Genomic DNA, 7,500 nt, shown 5'->3' with positions numbered 1-7,500 from the left:
GGAGTAACTTTGACTCTCTTAAGGTAGGCAGGAACCGGTGTGAGTGGTGTGGAAAGCCGAGTTGGGGCTCCATGTTCTGGGCACAGGTGGATCTCCTAGTGGTCCACCCCAGGCCCAGAGTGTGGAGCCCCAACTCGGCTTATTTTTTTTTTAAAATTATTATTATTATTATTATTTTTTTTTTTTATCTTATTTTATTTTATTTTTTCAATTTTTCGGGATGCACCGGGTAGAAGTTCAAACTTCAACCGCCGTGGGGGTCCCCTGGCCAGAGCTCTGGTTCTCCGAGTCGGGCAGGAGGTGGTCCAGGCGGGTGCCCCCTGGTCCCCCCGACGTGTTAGGGGGCGAGCGGTGGGTCTCCCCCAAGCCCAAAGCCCCGGTTCCCAGAGTCGGGTAAACTGCGGGAGTAACTTTGACTCTCTTAAGGTAGGCAGGAACCGGTGTGAGTGGTGTGGAAAGCCGAGTTGGGGCTCCACGCTCTGGGCACAGGGGGATCTCCTAGTGGTCCACCCCAGGCCCAGAGTGTGGAGCCCCAACTCGGCTTATTTTTTTTAAAATTATTATTATTATTATTATTATTATCTTATTTTATTTTATTTTTTCAATTTTTCGGGATGCACCGGGTAGAAGTTCAAACTTCAACCGCCGTGGGGGTCCCTGGCCAGCGTTCTGGTTCTCCGAAGTGGGGCTGAGGGGGTCCAGGCGGGTGCCCCCTGGTCCCCCCCGACGTGTTAGGGGGCGAGCGGTGGGTCTCCCCCAAGCCCAAAGCCCCGGTTCCCAGAGTCGGGTAAACTGCGCGACTAACAATGACTCTCTTAAGGTAGTCAGAAACCGGTGTGAGTGGTGTGGAAAGCCGATTCGGGGCTCCACGCTCTGGGCACAGGGGGATCTCCTAGTGGTGCCCCCCAGGCCCAGAGTGTGGAGCCCCAACTCGGCTTATTTTTATTTTTATTATTATTTTTTTTTTTATTTAATTATTATTTTGGGATTATTAGACTGGGTAGAAGTTGCAACTTCAAACGGGCATATCTCCGGAACCAAGCCGAGTTGGGGCCCCATACACCCGGCGTGGGGGGCCCTCCTAGAGGCCCCCAATACCCCCGAGTGTGGAGCCCCAACTCGGCTTACTTTTCGAGTTACAGCCGGTCAAAGTTGAAACTTTAAAGGGCCATATCTCCGGAACCAAGCCGAGTTGGGGCCCCATACACCCGGCGTGGGGGGCCCTCCTAGAGGCCCCCAATACCCCCGAGTGTGGAGCCCCAACTCGGCTTACTTTTCGAGTTACAGCCGGTCAAAGTTGAAACTTTAAAGGGCCATATCTCCGGAACCAAGCCGAGTTGGGGCCCCATACACCCGGCGTGGGGGGCCCTCCTAGAGGCCCCCAATACCCCCGAGTGTGGAGCCCCAACTCGGCTTACTTTTCGAGTTACAGCCGGTCAAAGTTGAAACTTTAAAGGGCCATATCTCCGGAACCAAGCCGAGTTGGGGCCCCATACACCCGGCGTGGGGGGCCCTCCTAGAGGCCCCCAATACCCCCGAGTGTGGAGCCCCAACTCGGCTCACTTTTCGAGTTACAGCCGGTCAAAGTTGAAACTTTAAAGGGCCATATCTCCGGAACCAAGCCGAGTTGGGGCCCCATACACCCGGCGTGGGGGGCCCTCCTAGAGGCCCCCAATACCCCCGAGTGTGGAGCCCCAACTCGGCTCACTTTTCGAGTTACAGCCGGTCAAAGTTGAAACTTTAAAGGGCCATATCTCCGGAACCAAGCCGAGTTGGGGCCCCATACACCCGGCGTGTGGGGCCCTCCCAGAGGCCCCCAATAGCCCCGAGTGTGGAGCCCCAACTCGGCTTACTTTTCGAGTTACACCCGGTCAAAGCTGGACAGGAAGTGGCCGTATCTCGGGACCGGAAGGTCCCCGTGGCTCGGGACGGCGGGAGGAGCAAGGTCCCCGAGAGCGGGCCCCGCACCCGCCGCCGCGAGCCGCTGGGACCTCCCGGTCCCGAGATGGGCCCCGTTACGCGCGGGCGACTTTCGGAGAAAACGGCCCGTATCTCGGAGAGGGGAGGTCCCAGCGGCTCGCCCTTTCGGGTGTCGGGGGCTCCCCACGGGCCCTCTCGGAACCCGCCTCCCCCGGGCCCCTGGGACCTTTCCTTCCCGGGCGCCCCCCCGACACGTCGGGCCCCTTTTCTCCGGGACCCGGGGGCCCCGGAGCTCGGGGGCGGGCTCTTTGCGGGGCCCGCCGGGACGCCACACTTGACCCGAGTCCGGTGTCTCTGGGCCCCCGGGTCCCCGAGCTACGTGCGTTCGAATTCGGGGCCCTTTTCCGGGCCCGAAAATCCCTCAAAGTCCGAAAACGTGCAGCGGGCGGGGACTTCCGGGGCCCCGGAGGCTCTGACGGCACACCCAGGGAGGTGCACCGTCCTCGGGCACGGCCAGGTGGCCCCCCCCCCGGGGTCCTGGAAGTCCCCCCGCCCCCCGGAGACACCCACACCCACCCACCGGACGGGAAGATTCCGTTTTTCGCCGATATCTCGAAGACGGCCGGGCGAAAAAATTTCAAACTCGGGTCTTCCGTAGGCCTCGAGGGGCCCTATCCAAAGAGGCCACCCGCGTCCCCGGGGGCCTCGGGGTCAGGGAGTTAGGCCCGGTCAAAGGCGCGGCGTTTTTTGGCTTATATCTCGCGAACCCCTGGGCCAATCTTCCCCAAACTCGAATCGACCGTAGTGCCGGACGGGGCCTTTCGAAAGAGCCCACCCACGAGGTCCAACTCGCCCGGGTCCCCGAGTTATAGCCGTTCAAAGTCGGGGGTCCCGGCGAACGGCGATCCGGTAGGGGGCGTCCCCGGGGCCCGCCGCCGCCCTGGTTCGAGCGAGGGCCCCCGTGGGACCTCGCCACCCAAATTTGAGCTCTCTGGGCCTTCGCGTCGCGGAGATACGGGCGATTTTCTCCCGGGATCGTGACGTCATCGGCGGGCGCCATTTCAGAGCGCGGCCGAGGGTTTTCGGCCGATATCTCCGCGAATACTCGACCAAAAACGACGAAACGCATATGGACGCGTTCAGCTCGGCGAGACGGTTCGAATGAGCCCGGCCTCGGCCGGGCACGTCGAGTTTTCGGCGAGATATTTGCGTTTTTCCGCTTCCGGGGCGCTTTGGGGGCCCGTATCTCGGGCCCCCGGGGGCCCACGGGGCTGGGGGCGGTCTCATTCGAAAGGTCTCGTCCCGTTCTCCAGCCCATAAAAATTTGGCGTCGATCGGAGCCGCCTTCGGCGAGCTACGGTCGTTTGAAGCCCCGTGCAGTGGGGTTACCGTCCTTCAAACAGCCGCCGCTCGCAGGGGGAGTCCCGGGGAGGCATGGTTGCCTGTATGACTTGGGCTTAGAGCACCCAGCCCCGCGCTCCTGGAGGAACCTCCGGTGCACAGGGTCTGCTGCAACCAGCCACGTGGGTTTTGAGGGGTAGGGGAGCGTGCGCTCTCCTCCCCGGGCGGGCGGCCGGGCCCTGGGGGCTCGCGCCTCCACGGAGGGACCTCGCTCCCGGGGCTTCGTCCCCGGGGCTCGGGGACTCCGTGGCGGCTCGGCCCCCGGGGTTCGACCCCGCTCGCTCGCTCCAAAACCCAAGTCCAAAACGTGGGGTTGCACGGGAGCTCCGGGCGCGACGGGTCTCCACGCACGGCCCCGGGGAGGGAGCTCCGACCCGGGCCGGAGGCAGATTCGCCCCCTGCCCCCCGGCTGTCCGCCCGGAGCCGAGACGGTCCTAAAACGGGCCTTGGGGGTGATGTAGAAGGGTAACGCTCACCCAACCAGGACTCACACAAACCGATCTGCATCCCAGGCAGGGTGCGGGTCTCCTGGGCACGAATAAAGCCCGATGCCCCGTGGGTGATGTTGGCCCTGGCCACTCAAGGCACTCACCCAAGCCAGAGAGGGTGCACTCTGGCTGGGGAAGCAGATTCAATCTCTGCTGTGGTGGAGCTCTGGAAAAACGCGAAACCTCCAGGAAAAGACGGCCCGATTTCTCTGAAAAGTGCATCCCAGGCAGGGTGCGGGTCTCCTGGGCACGAATAAAGCCCGATGCCCCGTGGGTGATTTTGGCCCTGGCCACTCAAGGCACTCACCCAAGCCAGAGAGGGTGCACTCTGGCTGGGGAAGCAGATTCAATCTCTGCTGTGGTGGAGCTCTGGAAAAACGCGAAACCTCCAGGAAAAGACGGCCCGATTTCTCTGAAAAGTGCATCCCAGGCAGGGTGCGGGTCTCATGGGCACGAATAAAGCCCGATGCCCGTGGGTGATGTTGGCCCTGGCCACTCAAGGCACTCACCCAAGCCAGAGAGGGTGCACTCTGGCTGGGGAAGCAGATTCAATCTCTGCTGTGGTGGAGCTCTGGAAAAACGCGAAACCTCCAGGAAAAGACGGCCCGATTTCTCTGAAAAGTGCATCCCAGGCAGGGTGCGGGTCTCCTGGGCACGAATAAAGCCCGATGCCCCGTGGGTGATGTTGGCCCTGGCCACTCAAGGCACTCACCCAAGCCAGAGAGGGTGCACTCTGGCTGGGGAAGCAGATTCAATCTCTGCTGTGGTGGAGCTCTGGAAAAACGCGAAACCTCCAGGAAAAGACGGCCCGGTTTCTCTGAAAAGTGCATCCCAGGCAGGGTGCGGGTCTCATGGGCACGAATAAAGCCCGATGCCCGTGGGTGATGTTGGCCCTGGCCACTCAAGGCACCACTCACCCAAGCCAGAGAGGGTGCACTCTGGCTGGGGAAGCAGATTCAATCTCTGCTGTGGTGGAGCTCTGAAAAACACGAAAACCTCCAGGGAAAAGACGGCCCGGTTTCTCTGAAAAGTGCATCCCAGGCAGGGTGCGGGTCTCCTGGGCAAGAACGAAGCCCAATGCCCACCTTGAAACGGAGCCTGGGCTCGACTCTGAAGCCCAGATCTCGAAAAACGACAAAGTACAAAAAGGTGCGGTGGCTCCAAACCTCCATGCCCTCAGACCTCCCTGGCCAGCCCAGGGAGGGTGGCCCGTCCTGGGCCAGACTCAGATTTCCCCCGCCACCCCTGGAGCTCCGCCTGGAGCGAAGACGGTCCTAAAACGGACCATGGGGCTCTTGTAGAGGATGAGGGAGGGAGAGAGGGGCCTTCAGAGAGCCCCTTGGCCGGCTTGACTCTGGAGTCGAATTTGGAAAAATAGACAAAGTCCATAAACGTGCTGTTGGTTCGGACCTCCAGGGCACTCAAGGCACTCACCCAAGCCAGAGAGGGTGCACTCTGGCTGGGGAAGAGGATTCAATCTCTGCTGTGGTGGAGCTCTGAAAAACACGAGAACCTCCAGGAAAAGGCGGCCCGGTTTCTCTGAAAAGTGCATCCCAGGCAGGGTGCGGGTCTCCTGGGCAAGAACGAAGCCCAATGCCCACCTTGAAACGGAGCCTGGGCTCGACTCTGAAGCCCAGATCTCGAAAAACGACAAAGTACAAAAAATGTGCGGTGGCTCCAAACCTCCATGCCCTCAGACCTCCCTGGCCAGCCCAGGGAGGGTGGCCCGTCCTGGGCCAGATTCAGATTCGCCCGCCACCCCTGGAGCTCCGCCTGGAGCGAAGACGGTCCTAAAACGGGCCTTCGGGGATGTATGAGAGAGGGGAAGCGTGGTGGTGGCAAACACAGAGGACCCCCTACCAGCGATCAGACCGTCGTGAGTCCCACTCAGAGTCACTCTGGGTGGGCATGTAAAAATCCAGATTACGCCGCGCTGGAGCTCTGGAAGTTACGAGACCTCCAGGAAAAGACAGGCTGGTTTTCTGAAAAGTGCACCCCAGGCAGGGTGCATCTTTTCCTGGGCACGAGCCCAGCGCACATGGTGTGGTGGTCCGGCTCTGGTGCCAAAGTTTGGGGGAAAAAATAGACAGAGTCCAATAACGTGGTGTGGTTCCAAAGCTCCATGCCCTCAGACCTCCCTGGCCAGCCCAGGGAGGGTGGCCCGTCCTGGGCCAGATTCAGATTCGCCCGCCACCCCTGGAGCTCCGCCTGGAGCGAAGACGGTCCTAAAACGGGCCTTCGGGGATGTATGAGAGAGGGGGAAGCGTGGTGGTGGCAAACACAGAGGACCCCTACCAGCGATCAGACCGTCGTGAGTCCCACTCAGACTCACTCTGGGTGGGCATATAAAATCCAGACTACGCCCCGTCGGAGCTCTGGAAGTACGAGACCTCCAGGAAAAGACAGGCTGGTTTTCTGAAAAGTGCACCCCAGGCAGGGTGCATCTTTCCTGGGCACGAGCCCGGCGCACGTGGCGGGGTCCGGCTCTGGTGCCAAAAAAATTGAGAAAAATCGACTAAGTCCAATGGCGTGACGTGGGTTCAAAGCCCCATGGTCTCAGACCTCCCTGGCCAGCCCAGGGAGGGTGGCCCGTCCTGGGCCAGAGTCAGATTCGCCCGACACCCCCTGGAGCTCGACCTGGAGGGAAGACGGTCCTAAAACGGGCCTTCGGGGCTGTATGGAAGAGGGCAAGTGTGGTGGTGCAAAACACAGAGCACCCCCTACCATTGATCAGACCGTCGTGAGTCCCACTCAGACTCGCTCTGGGTGGGCATATAAAATCCAGACTACGCCCCCCCGTCGGAGCTCTGGAAGTACGAGACCTCCAGGAAAAGACAGGCCGGTTTTATGTAAAGTGCACCCCAGGCAGGGTGCGTCTTTCCTGGGCACGAGCCCGGCGCGCGTGGCGGGGTCCGGCTCTGGTGCCAAAAAATTTGAGTAAAATCGACTAAGTCCAATGACGTGGTGTGGTTCTAAAGCTCCATGGTCTCAGACCTCCCTGGCCAGCCCAGGGAGGGTGGCCCCGTCCTGGGCCAGAGTCAGATTCGCCCGACACCCCCTGGAGCTCGACCTGGAGGGAAGACGGTCCTAAAACGGGCCTTCGGGGCTGTATGGAAGAGGGCAAGTGTGGTGGTGCAAAACACAGAGCACCCCCTACCATTGATCAGACCGTCGTGAGTCCCACTCAGACTCGCTCTGGGTGGGCATATAAAATCCAGACTGCGCCCCCGTCGGAGCTCTGGAAGTACGAGACCTCCAGGAAAAGACGGGCTGGTTTTATGGAAAAAGTGCACCCCAGGCATATGCTTGTCGAACGGTCGGTCTGGGTAAACGGCGAGTGTCCGTGCTGTTGCGTGCGAACGAGATTCCCAATGCTAACGAACCTCCCCCGGCTGGCGACCGGGGAGAGCGCCTCGTTTTCGGGCACGAGCGAATGCGTCTGCCTGGCGGAGCCCCCGTCGGTGCCGAGGTGGTCCTGAGACGGGCCTTCGGGGTTTTGTCGAGGAAGGGGACAAGCGCCCCAATCGGACAAGGCGACGGGCTAAAAAATGGTGCTCGGTATCGGTTTCTGACATCCAGGCGGGGATGCGTCATCTGGGGTCGGCAGGCAGGCAGGCAGGCGGTCACCAGGGCGCTCTGGAGGAAAAGGCCCCCCCTCCGGAAAAAAAGGACAGAGTCCGTAAACGTGAAG

The sequence above is a fragment of the Pimephales promelas genome, chromosome 2 (assembly GCF_988280905.1).
Source record: "Pimephales promelas chromosome 2, fPimPro1.hap1.1, whole genome shotgun sequence".
Classification (NCBI taxonomy): Eukaryota; Metazoa; Chordata; class Actinopteri; order Cypriniformes; family Leuciscidae; genus Pimephales; species Pimephales promelas.
This window is presented reverse-complemented; position numbering follows the sequence as displayed.